We start from the raw sequence: 22,956 nt of genomic DNA, 5'->3' as shown, positions 1-22,956 counted from the left end.
GAAGATTTTGAATCATTTATTTATCAATAGAATAATTGAATTGAAGATCCTGAATCATTTATTTATCAATTGAATTATTGAGTTATTGATCAATCTGCATGATTAAATAAGATTAAAACAGATTTTTCTTAAATAAATCTATCTCTATAACCACATTGGCCTAGTGAGAGACTCTGTTAAGAATCCAACATATATAATAAATGGTTCGAACATTTGTTTAGAGAACAATCATCACCCTACAAGTTGGTTATGTAAAATTGTGTTAGACTCAACCTTATTTTTTTAATAGAAGTGGATGACTGTCTCTAAAAAATTAGACACCTTCAAAATTTCAAAATTTTAAACATAATAATCACACACAAGAAAATAATACAAAATACAAATTCAAATAAATTTTGAACAAAATTTAATCTGAGCATAAATTGAAGAACTACTATAATGTCTAATAAATTTAATTTCAAAAAAAAAATTTAAATAAGTTTTTGAACAAAACCTACTTATATTTTAATTTTTTTAATTATAAAAAAAATAAATTTAATTTAGATGTATCGTTAGACCAACTCTCTCTTAGTATATTATCATTTTTCTATTTATCATTTATAATACTTTTGGTGTCAATATTTTTCTATTTATCATTTCCACTACTTCTGGTGTCAATATTTAATACAGTTAAAAAAACATAATTAATAATGTATACCATTTTGAAAATTGAAAGCATAAATTATTTTCATACACATTTTAATAAATATAATAAAGTATTTTAGATTGGATGAAGTATAACATTAACATAATATAAAGTTGAAAACAAGTGAATACGAAAGGGCAACATGCATGAGTATATGAGAAGCTAAGAGGGTAAATTGGGTATTATAGAAAATGAAGGAATGTTATGCAAGTAAGAGAAAGAAAAAGTTAAGGTATTATAGTTTGGTAGCCTACTCTTATCTTCTACGTATCCAATATCTTTCTTAATAAATTCCATTTAACACATTAAGTTATGTTTAAGTTTTAAACCATACACTTTTCAAAATAACAAGGACATGCATGATCTTTGCATGGTGCCAAAATTTTGAGGATTTTTTAGGTTATGAGACTTTATTAATATATTGTAAGATATACTATAATCTCTTCTCTTTTTTCAAGCATGTCTCAACCAGAAGCTATTCTTGTCTTAGCTACTTTCTGATTTTTTTTCTTCTTCTTCTATTCTAGGTCTCCCCTACCCCAACGTCCTCTTAGTACGTGTCATGAAAGAAATTATGGACTTTTCATTTGACTCCCAAAAATTATTTATATAATAAACTCCAAATTTTAAAATAGAGACCATTATGGCATGACCTTGTAAATCGGTGGCGTTTTTAATAAATATTTTTAGGATTAATGCCTCTTTTTTCTGTAAATTTGTTTTATTCAATGTTTTAAAATCGGATCGAATCATTTGGTTGGATCGAAAATCGGAGATAAATCTGATTGATTCAATTTTTCAAAATCGCGAGTGGATTAAAATCGGATTGAATCGTCCAAAACCATCCGAATCAAATAATCGTAGTTGATTTCGTAAAATCGTCTGACTCAAAAAATCATCAAATTAATCATTTTTTTAATTTAAAAATAAATTAATATGTTAATATCAAAACTTAACATACATTCCCCAATCATAATTTTTTTTACAACCCTAAAAACTTTAAACTTTTTTACTCCATTATAGTTTTTCTTTTAACAATACTTCATTATCATCACGCTGTCTCTTAGAAACATAGTCACCTTGTCCAGCTTAATATTAATTATCGTTTAAATTAATATTGTTTGTTGTTGTCAATTATAACTTATTTGTCGTAGTTCAATTCGAATTTGCTTTTTGTTGTTCAATTAAGTATTGCCTTCGTTTTTAATTATAAGTCGTTTTAGACTTGTTGTATGAAAATGAAAAATTAAGAAAGTTTTTATAAAATTGTCCTTCCTTAATGATATAGGGAAGATAAATTTAGATAATTGAAATGAGAGATAATAATAAATTTTTAAGAGTATAATAGAAAAAATAATATTTATTATTCACTGTTAATGTAAAGTAACTTATATTGTGCTAAAACTGTTTTTCTAAAATGGTTTATAATAAAAACAGAAGGAGTATATTGTATTGTTTATTTTTGGTATTGTATCTTATTTAATTAAGATATTCTTAAGTATGAACTTTATTTTAGTTATTATGTTCTATTATTTTAATTTTGGTTTAAATTTTTTTAATTTATTTTATTATAATTCTTTAATTTGTTCAAATTATTCTTAAATGAAGGTTGAAATAAAGTGTATAACTACGTTATGTTTTTATATGTACTATCGATAATATTGTATTAAGTTTGTAATGAATTTTTTAAAATATTTATTTTATTAAGTTGTGAACATATGATTATGTGTGACATATCTATGAAATTTAGTCTCATATTGTTAGTTCATTTAATAAACGGTTCGACCGTAGGTTTAACCGGTTGAATCAATTGAACGTTAAACCGAAAGTTTCACCAGTTCGATTTTCAATCCGATTTTTAAAACATTGGTTTTATTTGAAAAATCTCTGTAAAAAAAATTAGATTCTCTCCTTAGCAAAAATAGATTTCTCTATTTGGCCTCCTCATTAATTCAATCAACAAAAAATCTGATGTGACATTAATATGTTATAATATTTATACATTTTTCATTTAAATTTTTAACAGGTGGTAATTTACCATTTTAAAATGACCAAATTGTCCCTTAATTAATGAAACTTAATCCAATTTAAAGTCAAAAGTCTAATTTCAACTCACTCTTTCCTTCCTCTTCACCGTTTTGTCTGCTCCATCCATCCCATCTTCATTGTTCACCGTTTTGTCTGCTCCATCCATCCCATCTTCATTGTTTTTGTTAGCCATTGTTGAAGAAGCTTCAAAGTTCAACATTCCTTGCGCCATTCAACCTTCGAAAATGAAAATATCAGGAAATTTCAAGACAAACATGTCATCAAATGGAAGAATCACTATGAAATATGAATATAATCTCTCTATGAAGATGTTTGTTTTAAAATCTAGTGTTAATCCAAGGGAAAAATATTGGAAGTCTAAGGGCCTGTTTGGATCTCTTCTCAATTTTAATTTTTAAAATCTGTTTTACAAATCTATTTTGTAAATTTGTATTTGAGAAAATAAAATAAAAAAAATTCATTTGGTTATTCAATTTTTAAAAACTGTTTTTACTAATATAGGATAATATAGCTCGTTTGATAATCTATATTTTAAAAATCTATTTTACTAAATAAAAATAATTGTGATATTTTTTTTGAAAATATTAAAATTCAGCTAATATACATTTAAGTTTATTAAAATAGTTTTAATAATTAATTATAAAATATACAATTCACTTAATGTATAAAAATTATATTTTAGTATTGGTTTGAATATATATACACAATTCATTTAATGTATAAAAATATACTATTCACTTAATGAAGATTAATTAGAGAGAGAATAATTGAGAGTGGGGATTTTAATTTTCATTAACAATATATGAGGATTAACAATAGATTGAGAGTGAAATATTACAATTAAAAAATATTACAAGTAATTACTATAATCCGATTAATGAAACCGTATTTTTTTTCCAACTTACCTTAATTGAAAATTAAAAAGTAAAACTGAAAATTGAAAATCAAAACATATTTTGATAGTTTCGTTTTTTAGATTTTAAAACACTGAATTTTAAAAGTGTTTTTAGAAATAGTTTTGAGAAACAAATATATCAAACAAGTTTTTTGTTTTTCAATTTTAAAAAATCATAAAACTGTTTTTTAAAATATTTTCAAACGGGTCCTAAGTATCGGGGTAAAGAAGAAGATTATGTGTTATTCTATTGGGATGATGAATTTTTTGGTGCAAATGAAAGAGATTCAATTCCAAAAAAAAAGATGATGATGGATGCAATACGCGTGAGATGATGATAAATCACTTGAGGAAATTTGAGAAGTATTTTGAGAAAGAATTTGGAAAAGAGTTTGGGAGTCAGATGTATTTAAAAGATATGGAAGAGATGGAGTAAAATATTGAGATCATAAGAAAGAAAATGAAGTTTCTCTTAATAGTTGTTGTTTGTTCTTGGGTTTATTTTCTTTTAGTTTTAGGAACATGTAATAGAAATAGAAAATGAAGTTTCTCTTAGTAGTTGTTGTTTGTTCTTGGGTTTATTTTCTTTTGATTTTAGGAACATGTAATAGAAATTGATTTAACAATGTAAGTTGATATAACAAGATTGAAATTTGATTCTTGAATGAATGAAAATCAAAATTGTGGAAAGTTGTCAGTGTAGTATTTTTCTAGTTTTCCTTAATAATTGTGTAGTATTTTAGGACACTAATAAGTTGATTTAAAAAAGGTTAAAACTTGTTCTAGTTAAATACTTGTGTTCCAACACTTTGTGTTATTTTCAGTTGGACATAATTAGAACATTATTTGGACATTAGTTGGAAAAAAAGTTGTGTATATTCCATGACATAATTAGGACATTATTTGGACATTATCTGGTTCACACTACTTTTCATATAACATGTATGTTTCATGATAATAAATTGGTAGCATATTTGATAAAAAAATCCAGTAAATTAATAACATCAACCTTCCCAAAATAAGCACATAATGTGCATTACAAAGATGTTTCATAATGAATACATGTTGTACTTAACAAAGATGTTCCAAAATAAACACATAATGTGCATTACAAACAATTCCTAACTAAGCACACCTTGTGCATTACAAACGGTTACAAAATAAACATTACATTGGAAATTAGTAAACTAGTAATTATTGAGTCAGTTTTCTAGAAATTTCACCACGTGACTTCATTTTTTCGCACACAACACAAGTCCATAATTTTGGTTCAGCTGAAGTTTCAAATGGTTCAGCTGAAGTTGATCCAGGGCCAACATTTCTTTTTGACCTACAAACACTTTTTAGACTATCACTTATCCTCTCATGGGTAGGATTACATTTATTTTTCTTCTTATCAAGTTTTTTCTTCTTCACCTTACTTGGAGTGTTTGACTTGGAAATTTCTTGGTCAACAACAAGGGTATGATTACAGAACTGAGAATGTGGCTCTTGGGAAGGCTGAACTTCAACTATTGCAATAACTGCCATAATTTCTCCAATCGCTGCATCTATTTCTAGATCAATCCAAGTGTCTTTAATAGCAGGGGTATCTTGAGACTATGACTCATGGGAAAGTTTTTTAGAAACCCCTTCATTTTTACTCTTGATTCTTAGGGTTTTCCTTTGCACATTTAGTTTACAGTATATAAAATGAGCACAATTAGATATAATACACAATTAATTTGCAACAAATAAAATATCCATAGTCAGATTAAAATTGACACTTTAATCCAACATAAAATGAAATTTACCCATTAATGGTGAAAACCTAAGATTAACATTGACACTTTGATTCGACATTAAACATTTGGGAATCCTAGAAACCTAATTAGATGTACATTTAAACACAAATGCAATTGGGACCACTAGAAAGTAAACAATATTATAGTATAGAAATCGTGCCTTTCTTACAAGAAAGCTTGTCTTTGACACGCTTTAAGACAAATCATGTCCCCAATGTTAGAATAAATGAAAAAAGAAGTGTCAGCAACGAAGGACGAAGGAATAAATGCAATGTCAGCAACAATAAAGGTGTAAATGTAGTCTCAGCGAAAAAGAACGAAACAAGTTTTTTTTTAGGGTGTAGAACGAAGAAGAAGGAAATATTCATAAATTAGGGTTTTTATGTTTAATTGGATTAAGATTCATTAAGGGCTAGTTTGGTCATTTTAATGGGGGTAAATTGCCACCTGCTAAAAATTTAAATGGAAAATGTAAAAATATTACAACATGTCAATGTCACATCAGATTTTTTGTTGACTAAATTTAATGAAGGGGCATAATAGAGGAATCTTCAAAAACCAATAAGGGAATTCAAACTTTTTGTTTACAATTTTCCCCCCAAATATGTCAAATATGACAAGAGAAAAGAGGTATTAACCCATATTTTTATAATGGTCACAAGTCTTTTACACAAGAGAAATGTTAGCACCAAATTATAATATTATTGGATATAATTGATTTTTGTTTATGTTTCTTTTTCTCGAGAAAAGTTGATTTTAGTCTAGTTCCCAATTTTAGAGAAGTTAACATTCAGGATTGGAGGTTACTTTTGTCAAGTACCCTTGTAAAAAGTTAAAAATGCTTCTAGAATTCGGAAATACACATTCAGACGCACCTCAGTCCACACCCAATCCATTCGTAAGTGAGTCACAACCTCACTTGTGACAAAAGAAAATGCATTTTCATAACAACTTACAAAAATATACCTCCGAATGCGGTTTTAATCAAATACGCGCCAAACTTTCCCCCTTCCTCACTTTCAGCAAAACACTCTAAATCACTCTCAAGCTTCTCTATTTAAGTGAATTTTTAACTCCATTCAATCCAAGTGATTATCTACCCATTCAATCCAAGTGGTTCTCAACATCCATTCAATCCAAGTGATTCAACTTCCTTTGCATATTTGGTAAGTTTTTCAATCCAAGTTTTTGATTTTATTTACATGCATTATAAAATAGGAACATTAGGCTGTGTAGCCCATATTACTATATAGGTAGTTACGCTCATTGTTAGGTTGTTATACTGAGCATTTCGTTTTATCCCATTTTCGTACCCTGCATATTTACCATTTTTGATTTTCTAAGTTGCAGGAAACTATGGAAGTGCACTTCTGTCTTTGTTCAAAATTTGATCTTCCAGAAATACGAAAGTACAATTCCATATTTTGTCTTTCATAATTGTTTGGTTTGATTTTGGATGTGTCTCATCTCGGTTTGATTTTTTCTGCTTTGTCTAGTTTAATCATAGGTAACATGGCTGACAACCAAGAACGACTGAGACACGATAGAGTGTCCTAGCATGAATTTGTTCATTAGGAAAGAGCTAGACACTTACGACCATTGGTGAGTACTAGTTAATTTGATGCGGAAGCGTCAACTTCTGGGGTTCAGGTGTCTCCGACTTCGTCTTCCCAAAGGCAGGTGTCACTTGGTGCTGCCCCGGAAGCCCCACCAGTTCAGGCTGATGCATCTGCTATAGATGTTTTCGTTCCTAAGAAATTTAAAGGAGGTCCGTATGACACATCACTGCTGCCTCTATATGTGGATCATGTTGTTAGGCATATGTGGGATGAAAAGGTAAAATTTGTATGTATTTATTCTTTGGAAGACATTATAATATTCAAAATTTATGAATATGATATATTTTTTACAATACCGTGATGCTTTAAAATGCATCAACTATGGTAGGAATATTTTGCGGATGCAGAAGCCTGAGGAGCAGTGGTGTCATATTGTCGCGACATGAAAAATTACAAGGAGCGCTCACACGCTCAAGGTGATAATAGAGTCGTCATAAAACTTTATTTTTATTCAAAAAGAAAATGGAAAAATTTGATAAAACCCTTAAAGAAAAAAATAAAATAGTCATCGCGATAAATTCGGGTTCGGGAGTCGATTATGCAATGGAAAAGTATTAGCATCCCTCACATCCGTTGTACTAAATGGGAGCCATTTAGTCAGATTTGCAAATAGAATGTTAGTGTATGTCATTTGTTTTCTTCGAATGATCAAAAGTTCAAAAAGGAAAAGAAAAGGGGTCGCATAAGGTTTTTATTAGGGTGATTGACAAGATTGCGGATTTTGCTGATACGTATCTTCAGATGCGGTGATGAATTCAAAGCTACATAGTTTTTCCGTAGAAAACTATGTATAAGTTGGTTGGTTTTATTGAACAAATGTTTATATATCATTTTAGCAGTTAAACGTTGCTTGTGATTGCAATTGGAGGTTTTAAGTGTTTGTCTATATCGCGGTGGAACAGACAAAACAATGTTCTTTTATATAAAAAAATACGATCACGCAGGGGCGAGAAAATATAGGTTTGATGTGTTGAATTGTTTTTTAGGAGGATGAAGAACGCTCGATAAGACCAAGGTGTGTGCCTCGGGGCCGATTATTCGAGGTTGCAAGGAGTGTGTACTCGTATGTACCTTTTTCATCAAAAGTGTTATGAAATTTATTTACAGAAGACGAACGTTCGGTAAGACCAAGATGTGTACCTCATGAGTGATTATTAGAGGGTTTCAAAGAGTGTAAACTCTCATGTCCGTTTTTCATCCAAGTTGGATTAGGTATTTTAGAACGAAAGAAGAATACTTGGTAAGACCAAGACGTGTGTCTCGGGGCCGATTATTCAAGGTTTTCATGGAGTGTATATTCTAATGTTACTTTTCTTTCCATTTTATTAAGAAAATATTTTGATGAAGCAATTAATTTGGAAAAAAGTTTGATATAGGTTAAATGTTTCGGTTTGCGCTTGAAACGCGTTTGAATTGGATTTTTTGAGAAAAGAAACACTTGATGTTGTATCAAAGTTTTTAAGCTATTAAAAATATTTATTGATTTTATATTACTAAAATAATTTTCAATTAAATAAATTAATGAAAATATTATAATAATAATAATAATAATAATAATAATAATAATAATAATAATAATAATAATAATAATAATAATAATAAAGCAATTAACAAAATAAATATGCCAAGGTGTGCAAGACAGTATTATATGGGCATGGAAATAGCAAAGTAAGACAAAATAATGGCCCAAGGCCCAATCAACCATCCAAAATTAAAAAAAAACTGTAGTGAAATAGCAAAGATGAGGTGCACAAATAGTGAAGGCCCAAGGGGGGAAGAGGCCCAAACACTGGTCCAAGGGAGGTCTGAGGGAGTCAACCTGGTTGACTCAACCTCAGCCTCATGATCAGATGCCAACACATCAAGAGGCGGACTTAAGAGGGGCACATGGCATGATCAAATTTGAACATACATGGGCCTAGTCAACACAGGATTAAGTTAACACGTTAAAGGGTTTAGGGGAGCCCACGTGTGGCCACACGTCAACCAAGGGTGAGATCAGAGAGGGGTTAATGAGAGGGTGGTCCTCATGTGGGAAATGATTTTACCATTTTCATTCTCTCTCTTCCCCCATCTTCTCTCTCTCTCTCTCTCTCTCTCTCTCTCTCTCTCTCTCTCTCTCTCTCTCTCTCTCTCTCTCTCTCTCTCTCTCTCTCTCTCTCTTTTCAGCCACCGTTCAAACACCTAAAACAATATCTCTCACCTCCAAAATCGATCAAACACGGTAGTTCTTGATGATTCTCACATGAACACCAAGAATACACAAACCTCAAACCTAGATTCTTACAAAAATCGTCCAAACATTAAAATACTAAACACAAACCTAGCCTAAAAAACCCTTCTCACCATGAATCTACCACAAGAAACTACAATAAACCTCACAAACTCTCAAATCGAAAATCACAGTGCAAGAACCCTAAAACAAAAATCTCACATCATAACCTCATACAAACATCAATTAAAATGGGGGTAAAGATTATTCAAGCATTCAACAACAACATATGAGCAAGAAATAAAGGGAAAGCGAAAGATAGAGCCTTGTCGGAGCCTAAAACTCCGACGACCAACCTCAAGTAAGTTTTCTAAGCTTTCTCTACTTTTGTTTCTGATTGTTGTGTTATCCTTCTTCAACTCCTTCTTCTGTTTATGTGCTCCAGCGCGGGGTAGGCTTTTCTCTGGTGAGGGTAAGTAGGGGTCTAAACTCAACTTACTTAAACTTCAATAAGAGGTTTAAGAAGTTTGTTGTAGTGAGCTTTAATGAAGGAGAGGCACGAATTTTAGCAGAGCTTCAGTAATGGTTTTCTTGGGATTAGAGAGTGGGAAATGAACTCAATTTATAGGAGAAATGTGGGTGTGATGAGAGGAAAAAGAGAGGGAAAATATGGTTAACACTGATTTTGGGGGGAAGATTGGTAGTGAACTGTGTGAGATGATTGAGGGAAGGGTTGAGATGAATTAGTTAGGGATTGTGTTTGTTTGATGATGTATGGGATGGATGTGTCATGTATGTGAATGTGAGAGTCACGAGTTTGTTGCTACTTTGCCAATATATTATATTTTTTTGATTCATTTTCATGTTAATATGTATGTGGATGCATGTTAATGTGTGTTGGTATACTATGATGTATGAATATGTTGAGCACATGTTTTACTGAGTCAATTTGTTATTTATATTCTTCAATTTCATTTGGTTTTGATGCATTTGATGTTGATGAAATTAATGTATATTGTGATATGAATATATATATGGGGATGAAGATGAGCATTATTTGTTGTGAATGGTATGCATAACTCGTGTGTCCTTTTTTTTCAATTTGATTTTCATTTGGTTGTTTGGCATATAGGGTGATGTTGGTGTGTTGTATGGTGATGGCATAAAGGGTATGGTTGATGGAAGGGTGAAAAACATTGAAAGTGTAAATGAGATGATGATGATGAGCTCAATGCATGAGGATGAAGATAATGGCATGAGGATGGTGCAAAGGAGTGTAGCAGCAAGGGAAGGAAGAAATCGTGTGGGCCAAAACTTAGCTCTCTTCCTTTTTTTTGTTGATATTTTTTAATTTCTCCTTTTTTGTATTTTTAACTAGTTATTTTTATTTTTTAAAATGTGTGTAATGTAGTTCTAATATGCAAACTATGTGAATATAATAAAAATGCTCTTTTTTTAGGCTTAATTGCAACTTTGATCCCTTTTTTTTTTTTAATTTTGGTTCCCCCATTTTAAAAACCACGGTTTTAGTCCCTTTTATAAGTTTTTGTGTTGGATTTTAGTCCCCAAAAGGGACCAAAATCCAACACAACTTAAAAAAGGGACCAAAATTGTGATTTTTAAAATGGGGGGACCAAAATCCAAAAAAAAAGACAAAATAGGGGGACCAAAATTGAAATTAAGCTATTTTTTAATTATAGAGGCTTGCTCAAAAATAGTTCCCTTTTAAATTTTAAATTTAAGTGTCATAATGCTTTCACATTCTTTAAAAGTAGAACTAACACTTAGAACAAGTTCCCTTTATTCTAAATGTATGGTGGATGCCTAAAAGGAATTGGTGAATGCAATATTGCAATGTCTTAGAAAAGGTATGAGTGAAAGTGCCATAATAATTCCAATGAAACCATAAACAAAGCACACAAATAATGATCATTTACAAGTCTTTCTAAAAGATAAAACATTAACCCTAAAGATCTTCAAGTTTTCACTTAGAGGATAATGACAAACAAAATCAAATCATGAGTGACAATAGCCATAAGCCAAATGACTTATTATGGATGGTAATGCAAAAAAAAACATGAATGCAACTAGTATGGTTTAAGAATGATACAATGTAAGGAAATTATGAAAACTTGATAAGATGGTTCCTAAGTTCTAACTATATCTAGGTCTAAAAATGCAAAAGACTCAATGCAAAATAGGTTAAGGAATAGATATACAGCAGGGCAAAGTTGAGGTGTGACACATGATGCCATGCAACTATCTCGGCTACAAGATTTATGAATGACCGGTTATTCAACTATTAACCAAGGTATGTTATTAGCATTCATTGAAAGATGACACACTGAGATGTCATTTTTTCATCTTTCACATAGTGAGATGCCCGTCACATTGGATGATGTGTCACCCTTGCTACATCTTCCGATCAAGGGAAGATTATTAGACCATTCCAGGATGACCATAGTGATGCATTGGAGATGATGGTAAACTATTTGGGTGTTGATCTAGAGGATGTCCTAAAGGAGCTGGAAGAAACTAGAGGGTGTTATTAGAACAAGATTTGGTTATGCATCTAGCCTTTAGTTTTAATGATAACAATGTATTGTTTCTTAGAGAACTGTTTTGGACAATAATGTTTTTTTATCTAGTGTGTAACTTTTGCTAATAGATTCTGACTCTGAAGCAATGATGTGTGACGTCATCAAATTCTAGAATCAACACACTCTGATTATAAGGAGATTTAAGTGCTTTACAAGATGATTTCAAGTTCTAGAAATATCTTAGGAAACAGTCATGAGGAAAGTTCATGTTAAAGCTTCTGACTGAGACTCTAATTAAAGAGCCTCTGAAGGTTTGTCTGCCTTCAAGATTCTGTGCTCAAGTTCTTAAGATTATGAAGAACAAGAACTGAAGACTCTGAAGACTCTGAAGACCAGGTTCTGAGGAATTGTGTCAAGACTCTAAAGACCAACGTTCTGAAGATTATGTCAACTTGTCTCTTGATCCTTCTAAGCATGCTTCAACATAATTTCATCAAAAGCCTCTAAAAATTAGAAGATAAGATCAAAAGGTTTTGCGTCAGGAAAATAATACACAGTACAAGATCACCCTTTCCTCAACTACCCTGATTCTATGGACTAAGGACAATACTATTGTACCATTTTGCCTCCCATATGCAAACTGTTATGAAAGAGATTTGCAATTCAGTATTCCAGTTCTACCCTCCAACGGTTATTTTATATGCCTATATAAAGGATACTTGAAGATTAGAAGAAGCTGCTAATTCACTGCGCTTATAACTACGCTATTACACACGCTCTTGCTGAAATCATATTATTTTTGTGTATAGTTTTGTAAACACACAAGAGTTTTTGCTCGTTACTGTGTAAGTAATATTCATTATAATAACTTGTGTTAATATTCTTTCTTAGAAGCATTCTTTGTAAACGCAACTTGTATATCTCAAATCTGTTTGAGTAGTTTTTGTAACACCCTTCTAAAATACCCCAAATATTTAATCAAAATAACAAATATGTATCTATCAGAGTAAATATGCAATTAAGGGTGTCACACAATATTTCACACTGTTCATCAAGTAGCTTGTCATGCTCATTTATTTATCAAATAAAACAGTTGCATAATACGCAGCGGATAGAGATCAAATCGATCATTTAAAACATGCAACATACTACATGTAAACTGGTTCAACAATCATCAACAACACAATTAAAATGTTCCCTCCCGATGTTACATCTATCAGAGCATGACCCACTAAGGAGACTACACTAGACTCCAAGCATTAGCTTCTACTCAACTCATTGCTCGTTACCTGAAAAATAGTTGTAAGGGTGAGTTCCTCAATCGATATAACAAGCATTATAAAATATCATGTCATGTTAAGTAATTCAACACATTAATCACCCTAATCATATCACACGTTCAGTAACGGCACGTCAACCCGATTATCCTACTCAATACCAACACAATTCATACTCATACTCAATGTCAACACAACCACACGTATAATATTGGAATACATCCATTCATATTATACGCCATACATACATTATGCAATGAGACTCCACACATGCGGTACCGACTATTCTTGAACATATAGTTCAAGCTCATCGATCAATCCAGATACGGCTACTAAGCTCACTAGTCCCACTCATTTGAGACCTAGTGACTCACTCACTAATTCCTCACCATGGGAATCAGCTACAGCCCCAAAGGCTATGCTATGCACACTAATCACCTAGCATGCAAACATCAACAACAATCCACAATGATTCACTCACTAATTCCTCACCATGGGAATTAGCTACAACCCCAAGGGCTATGCTATGCACGCTAACCATCTAGCAATGCAACACCGACAACAATCCACAATGGACATATGCTCACACTCTAAGCCATACAACAGTCCATTCACAAATACATGCATAATATATACATTCACAACATTATGCATATCATCATACATCATCAACACATGTATCAAACACCATATCATGTCAAATAATTAATCACAGTATTAGCACACTCTACTAATACCCTTACTACTCAAAACAACAGGAACTAATCCCTATTACATCATCCGCCAACATATGGCAACCATCAATTAAGTACACAACATTTAAAACACCAATTTTCCACTCTGCAACAGTGTTAACCGGTTAACGCCCTGGGTTAACCGGTTAACGCAGCACAAACACGCTTCCTGCCCAAAACTTAACAGTGTTAACCGGTTAACACCCTGGGTTAACCGGTTAACGCAGCACAAACAACAATATCTCAGCAATCACAACAGTGTTAACCGGTTAACACCCTGGGTTAACCGGTTAACGCAGCCAAAACAGCAATTTTACACAATACAACACAGTGTTAACCGGTTAACACCCTGGGTTAACCGGTTAACGCAAGACAGAAAGCTGTTCCTGCGCTAACACAAGGCAGAATGCAGAATTCTCCGCATTTTCCGCCGTTGGAGGACTTCCGGACCTCCGATTCCAATTCCGTAACAAGCTATACGTCCAGCAAATTACGACTCACACGACTATCGATTCAATTACAGTTTTTAACACAGTTTATCCAACATAATTTTCAGCATTCACAATCCCAATTAGGGTCAATTCAACGGTTTATCACTACCCATTACATGCTAATCCATAATACCCATTAAACGACGATAAACCCCCCTTACCTGATTAATCCGGCAAATCTTTGAGCTCCAAGCTTTTCTCTTCTCCAACCTTTGCCCTTGCTCTTCCTCTTTGCCCTTTCTCCACTTTCCACTTTTCAGCCGCTTCTCTGTTTCACGTAAAACTCTTTTTACCAAATGGGATTCTTTTCCTTATTTCCAACTTATATATATATTTTCCAATTTATATTATTATTCCAATAATAATAATAATAATAATCCAATAATTACAATTATTTAATTAAATTAATAAATATAATATTAACTTAAATTAAATAATTATCTTATTTTTATCGGGGTGTTACAACTCTCCCCCACTAAAAGAGTTTTCGTCCTCGAAAACATACCTCAAGCGAATAACTCCGGATAAGACTCCTTCATCTGACTCTCAAGTTCCCAAGTCACATTGCCACCTGCTGGTCCTCCCCAAGCTACCTTCACCAAGGCAATCTCTTTACCCCGCAACTGCTTCAACTCTCGATCCTCGATCCTCATAGGTGATGTTTCAACAGTCAGGTTATCTCTCACCTGTACATCATCTATTTGGACTACATGCGACGGATCATGAATGTACCTCCTCAACTGAGACACATGAAAAACCTCATGCAAATTCGCAAGCGACGGCGGTAAAGCGATACGATAGGCTACCTCCCCTATCCTCTCCAAAATCTGATAAGGACCAATAAATCGAGGTGTCAACTTCTTCGACTTCAAGGCTCGACCAACCCCAGTTATCGGCGTAACACGAAGGAACACATGATCTCCCTCTTGGAACTCAAGTGACTTCCTTCTCTTGTCGTGATAACTCTTCTGACGACTCTGAGCAATTCTCATCTTCTCCTGAATCATCTTAATCTTTTCCGTAGTCTGTTGAACAATCTCCGGTCCAACCACAGCACTCTCACCGGACTCATACCAACATAAAGGTGTCCGACATCTCCTACCATATAAAGCTTCAAACGGTGCCATACCAATGCTCGAATGAAAACTATTGTTGTAGGTAAACTCAATCAAAGGTAAATAACAATCCCAAGCACCTCCCTTTTCCAAAACACAAGCCCTCAAAAGATCCTCTAGTGACTGAATCGTCCTCTCAGTCTGACCATCAGTCTGCGGATGATATGCAGAACTCAATCTCAGCTTAGTTCCCATAGCCTTCTGCAAACCTTCCCAGAACTTCGATGTAATTCTAGGATCTCTGTCCGAAACAATACTCGACGAAATACCATGCAAACTTACAATCTTCTCAATATACAACTCAGTTAATTTCTCTAACGGATAATCCATTCTGATCTGAATGAAATGAGCCGACTTTGTCAATCTGTCAACAATCACCCAAATAGCTTCACAATTCTTATTTGTCCTCGGCAAACCAGACACAAAATTCATACTGATACTATCCCACTTCCACTCTGGAATAGTCAACGGTTGCATTAGCCCAGACGACTTCTGATGCTCAATCTTTGACTTCTGACAAGTCAAACAGGAATAAACAAAACTCGCAATTTCTCTTTTCATTCCCGGCCACCAAAATAACTTTTTCAAATCATGATACATCTTCGTAGCTCCAGGATGAATACTCAGGCCACTACGATGTCCTTCCTCCAGAATACTCTTCTTAAGTTCGGTAACATCCGGAATACACACCCGATTACCAAATTTCAAAACACCATTCTCATCAACTCTGAATTCACCACCTTGACCTTGATTCACTAGAGTCAACTTATCAACCAAAAGCACATCGGATTTCTGACCCTCTCTAATCTCATCCAGAATACCACTCGTTAATTTCAACATTCCCAATTTAACACTATTGTGAGTACTCTCACACACCAAACTCAAGTCTCTAAACTGCTCAATTAAATCCAATTCCCTAACCATTAACATAGACATATGCAATAATTTCCGACTCAATGCATCAGCCACTACGTTTGCTTTACCCGGATGGTAATTCAAACCAAAGTCATAATCCTTCAGAAATTCTAACCATCTCCTCTGTCTCATATTCAGCTCTTTCTGATCAAACAAATACTTTAAACTTTTATGGTCACTGAAAACCTCAAATCTTGATCCATACAAGTAATGCCTCCATAACTTCAGAACAAATACCACAGCTGCCAACTCTAAATCGTGTGTCGGATAGTTCCTCTCATGAACCCTCAGTTGTCTCGAAGCATAAGCTATAACCTGCTTATTCTGCATCAACACACCACCCAAACCCAACAATGAAGCATCACAGTAAACCTCAAATGGTTCCGACGGACTCGGTAATATCAGAATAGGAGCAATAGTTAACCTTCTCTTTAACTCTTGGAAACCTTCTTCACATTTTGAGTCCCAAACAAACGCTTGCCCCTTTCTGGTCAACATCGTCAACGGTAACGCCAACTTAGAAAATCCCTCAATGAACTTCCTATAATAACCAGCCAATCCAAGGAAACTTCGAATCTCAGCAACAGACTTCGGAGCTTCCCACTTAGACACCGCTTCTATCTTAGAAGGATCAACAGCAACACCACCTCTTGAAATCACATGACCAAGAAAACTAACTTCTTCTAACCAAAATTCACACTTAGACAGTTTAGCAAATAACTTCTTTTCTCGTAGAACTCTTAAAACCATTCTCAAATGCTCAGCATGCTCTTTTTCAGATTTCGAATACACCAAAATATCATCAATAAACACCACAACAAACTTGTCTAGGTACGGATGGAAAATCCTATTCATATACTCCATAAATACTCCAGGCGCATTAGTCACACCAAAAGGCATCACAGAATACTCATAATGTCCATACCTTGTTCTGAAAGCAGTCTTCTGAATATCCTCAGTTTTCACACGTATCTGATGATACCCAGATCTCAAATCTATCTTGCTGAACACACTCGCACCAACCAATTGATCCATCAAATCATCAATCCTCGGCAAAGGATACCGATTCTTGATCGTCACTTTATTCAGTTGCCTGTAGTCCACACACAACCTCATAGTACCTTCTTTCTTCTTAACCAATAACACTGGTGCACCCCACGGTGACACACTCGGATGGATAAATTTCTTATCCAATAGATCTTCCAACTGACTCTTCAATTCAGTTAACTCAACAGCAGACATACGATACGGAGCCATCGATATCGGTCTAGTACCAGGTACCAAATCAATCGAGAACTCAACTTCACACTCTGGCGGTAATTCATTCACTTCTTCTGGAAACACATCAGGAAAATCACACACCACTGCTAGATCACAAATCGCCAGTTTATCTTTAGCCTCCAAAGTCGCTAACAGCATAAACAACTCTGCCCCATCTGCTACTGCCTCATTCACCTGCCTCGCTGATAGAACCAAACTCTCTCCTTCCTCAATCTCAGGAAAGATCACAGTCTTATCAAAACAGTTGATAGAAACCCGGTTAGACACCAACCAGTTCATACCCAAGATAACGTCAATCTGCACTAGTGGAAGACACACAAGGTCCATCCCAAAGTCTCTACCAAAAATACTCAAAGGACAATTTAAACAAACTGAAGTAGTAGTCACTGAACCCTTCGCAGGAGTATCAATCACCATACTACCATGCATCTCATATATCTCTAACTTAAGTTTCACAGCACAATCCAAAGATATAAAGGAATGAGTAGCACCTGTGTCGATAATAGCTACAAGAGGAAAGCCATTAATATAACACGTACCTCTGATCAAACGATCATCTGCAGAAGTCTCAGAACCCGATAAGGCAAAGACCTTGCCTCCTGACTGATTCTCTTTCTTCGGCTTAGGACACTGTGGACTGATATGACCCACCTCTCCACAGTTGAAACAAGTTACAGTCTTCAACCGGCACTCTGCAGCCAAATGACCACCTTTGCCACACTTGAAACACTTCATCTCAGCACTGGTACACTCATGGACACGATGTCCAGCCCGACCACATCTATAACACTTAGCAGGGGCGCTAGAGTCTCCTCCACTAGGCCTCTTCATCCCACTCTGCTTCTGAAAACCTTTGCCAGCTGCATACGGTTTTCCACGATCATTCTGATTCTTGCCTTTCCTATCAACCCTTTGCTGATAGCTCTCTGCTCTGGCTTTGGAATCCTGTTCAAAAATCCTGCAACAGTCAACCAAGTCAGAAAACACTCTGATCCGCTGATATCCAATAGCCTGCTTGATCTCGGGACGTAACCCGTTCTCAAACTTCACACATTTCGAAAATTCTCCAGCAGCCTCAGTATACGGAGTGTAATACTTTGACAGCTCCGTGAACTTAGCCGCATACTCGGTAACAAACCGGTTGCCCTGCTTCAATTCTAAGAACTCTATCTCTTTCTTTCCTCTGACATCCTCTGGAAAGTACTTCCTCAGGAATCTCTCTCTGAACACAGCCCAAGTGATCTCAGCATTCCCAGCAGTTTCCAACTCAGTGCGGGTAGCAACCCACCAATCATCTGCTTCTTCTGACAGCATGTGCGTACCGAACCTGACCTTCTGGTTATCGGCACACTCAGTCACTCGGAAGATCCTCTCTATCTCCTTCAACCACTTCTGAGCGCCATCTGGATCGTATGCTCCCTTGAACATTGGAGGATTGTTCTTCTGGAACTCACTCAGTTGACGAGCAGCTCCCATTCCCACAACATTCGGATTCCCTCCAATTACTCCAGCTAGCATACCCAGAGCCTCAGCAATCGCAGCATCGTCTCTACCTCTTCCAGCCATCTCTATTCTGAAAACCCAACAAACTAAAACAATAAGTACTGATAGGGTTACACAACACCTATCCCGTACAGGGGAAACAGAATAATTACGACTCGACTCGACCGACTATGCTCTGATACCACTAATGTAACACCCTTCTAAAATACCCCAAATATTTAATCAAAATAACAAATATGTATCTATCAGAGTAAATATGCAATTAAGGGTGTCACACAATATTTCACACTGTTCATCAAGTAGCTTGTCATGCTCATTTATTTATCAAATAAAACAGTTGCATAATACGCAGCGGATAGAGATCAAATCGATCATTCAAAACATGCAACATACTACATGTAAACTGGTTCAACAATCATCAACAACACAATTAAAATGTTCCCTCCCGATGTTACATCTATCAGAGCATGACCCACTAAGGAGACTACACTAGACTCCAAGCATTAGCTTCTACTCAACTCATTGCTCGTTACCTGAAAAATAGTTGTAAGGGTGAGTTCCTCAATCGATATAACAAGCATTATAAAATATCATGTCATGTTAAGTAATTCAACACATTAATCACCCTAATCATATCACACGTTCAGTAACGGCACGTCAACCCGATTATCCTACTCAATACCAACACAATTCATACTCATACTCAATGTCAACACAACCACACATATAATATTGGAATACATCCATTCATATTATACGCCATACATACATTATGCAATGAGACTCCACACATGCGGTACCGACTATTCTTGAACATATAGTTCAAGCTCACCGATCAATCCAGATACGGCTACTAAGCTCACTAGTCCCACTCATTTGAGACCTAGTGACTCACTCACTAATTCCTCACCATGGGAATCAGCTACAGCCCCAAAGGCTATGCTATGCACACTAATCACCTAGCATGCAAACATCAACAACAATCCACAATGATTCACTCACTAATTCCTCACCATGGGAATTAGCTACAACCCAAGGGCTATGCTATGCACGCTAACCATCTAGCAATGCAACACCGACAACAATCCACAATGGACATATGCTCACACTCTAAGCCATACAACAGTCCATTCACAAATACATGCATAATATATACATTCACAACATTATGCATATCATCATACATCATCAACACATGTATCAAACACCATATCATGTCAAATAATTAATCACAGTATTAGCACACTCTACTAATACCCTTACTACTCAAAACAACAGGAACTAATCCCTATTACATCATCCGCCAACATATGGCAACCATCAATTAAGTACACAACATTTAAAACACCAATTTTCCACTCTGCAACAGTGTTAACCGGTTAACGCCCTGGGTTAACCGGTTAACGCAGCACAAACACGCTTCCTGCCCAAAACTTAACAGTGTTAACCGGTTAACACCCTGGGTTAACCGGTTAACGCAGCACAAACAGCAATATCTCAGCAATCACAACAGTGTTAACCGGTTAACACCCTGGGTTAACCGGTTAACGTAGCCAAAACAGCAATTTTACACAATACAACACAGTGTTAACCGGTTAACACCCTGGGTTAACCGGTTAACGCAAGACAGAAAGCTGTTCCTGCGCTAACACAGGGCAGAATGCAGAATTCTCCACATTTTCCGCCGTTGGAGGACTTCCGGACCTCCGATTCCAATTCCGTAACAAGCTATACGTCCAGCAAATTACGACTCACACGACTATCGATTCAATTACAGTTTTTAACACAGTTTATCCAATATAATTTTCAGCATTCACAATCCCAATTAGGGTCAATTCAACGGTTTATCACTACCCATTACATGCTAATCCATAATACCCATTAAACGACGATAAACCCCCCTTACCTGATTAATCCGGTAAATCTTTGAGCTCCAAGCTTTTCTCTTCTCCAACCTTTGCCCTGGCTCTTCCTCTTTGCCCTTTCTCCACTTTCCACTTTTCAGCCGCTTCTCTGTTTCACGTAAAACTCTTTTTACCAAATGGGATTCTTTTCCTTATTTCCAACTTATATATATATTTTCCAATTTATATTATTATTCCAATAATAATAATAATAATAATCCAATAATTCCAATTATTTAATTAAATTAATAAATATAATATTAACTTAAATTAAATAATTATCTTATTTTTATCGGGGTGTTACAGTTTTCCTTGAGTGACTAGGTTTTAGTCAGATAGACTCAAGAAGACAAGGACGATTTATCTGTGGTGTCTGAAATCAGGTTTGTTAGGGTATCTCCAGTTTTTAATGGAGATAGATTTGACTATTGGAAATATAGAATGTAAAGATTCTTTCTAGGTGACACTGTTGATATATGGGATACGGTAGTGCCGTACCTCAAAAAAATGAGAACACGACTTTGCGAAACGCTGTTACACGCTCGTAAGATGGACTGAACAGAGTCACCACCAAACTTTATTTATTCCTAAAAAGGAAAAAGGAAATATCGATAAAACCCAAGAAAGAACAACAATGATTATGATCGTCGCAATCAAATCAGGGTTCGGGAGTCGATTATGAAAAGGGAATGTATTAGCACCCATCACGTTAGTTGTACTTAACGGGAACCATTTGGTTAGTTGTGCGCATTAGTGTTAGCTTAGAAATGTTAGGCTTCTTGAATTAATAAAAGGGGAAAGAAGAATAGTATCGAAATAAAAGAGAAATATTTTTGAATTTTTTATTAATGTGCCTTACAAGATTTAAAAATCCTGCTCCTACGTATCTTCGGGTGTAATAAAAAACACATGGCTTACGTAGTTCTGGGTAGAAAAATATTTTTTTGTTGGTCGATTTTAGCGAAAGATACTTTGTGTCAATCAACGGAAAATATTGTTGGCTACCCAAAACAAGTGGAGAAGGGAATGTTTGCATCACAACCGAATGGATTTACAAATCAACGTTCGTGGGCAACGTCACAAGCTTACTCACAAGTTCAAGTGGACGAAATATTATTTTTGCGTCGTCTTAGGACAAAGTACCTTTATTTTACAAGAAGGGTTTGAGGATCAATTGCATGACAACGAAAAAAGAGTTTGATTGGTTGAATGTATTTTGAATAATGGCGAGAACTTGGATGAGCGAGATATCCATCTCGAATCCTAGCCTTAGGAGCTCGTGGTATCCATCACATTCCATTTCCATCTTATTTGCAAAATGGTTTGATATTTTTAGGTGTTTTGAAGATTGATTGAAAAAAGGTTTGAAAGAACCGCATTGAAAGTTTTGAATGATGGCGATAACTAGGATGGGCGAGATATCCATCTCGAATCTTATTCTCTAGAGCTCGTTATCCGACCTTTGGTTTAAACATGACTCCTTTGGTTTAAACACCACCCTTTTTTTAACCTCTGGTTTAAACATCACAATCATTTTCCTTTGGTTTAAACACTGTTTCAGTCAATTTCTAGCCTTTTCTGGTTTAAACACCACCGCCCGATCATATCTTTCTTTCAATATTAGTTCTCTAAACTATAAAGCTCTAACTTCCTTATTGCACTATGAGGATACGTAGGCATGAGGATGTGAATCCTTGACGAGCACTTTTCTTATTTTCCCCCTTTCTTTCTCTGGTTCCATGAACTACGAGGCTCTGACTTTCTCATTTGACTATGAGGATACGTAGACATGAGGGTCCCAATCCTCATCGAGCACTCTTTTTCTAACCCATTTTCTGTTTTGCAGGCACACAAAGATAATAACACTCATCCAAGCAAAGAGCAATCAAAACGGTTCCCGTGGAGTATCATGAATGTGAGCGATGCTAATACATTCCCCTTGCATAACTGAC

The sequence above is a fragment of the Lathyrus oleraceus genome, chromosome 4, assembly GCF_024323335.1.
Source record: "Lathyrus oleraceus cultivar Zhongwan6 chromosome 4, CAAS_Psat_ZW6_1.0, whole genome shotgun sequence".
Lineage (NCBI taxonomy): Eukaryota > Viridiplantae > Streptophyta > Magnoliopsida > Fabales > Fabaceae > Lathyrus > Lathyrus oleraceus.
This window is presented reverse-complemented; position numbering follows the sequence as displayed.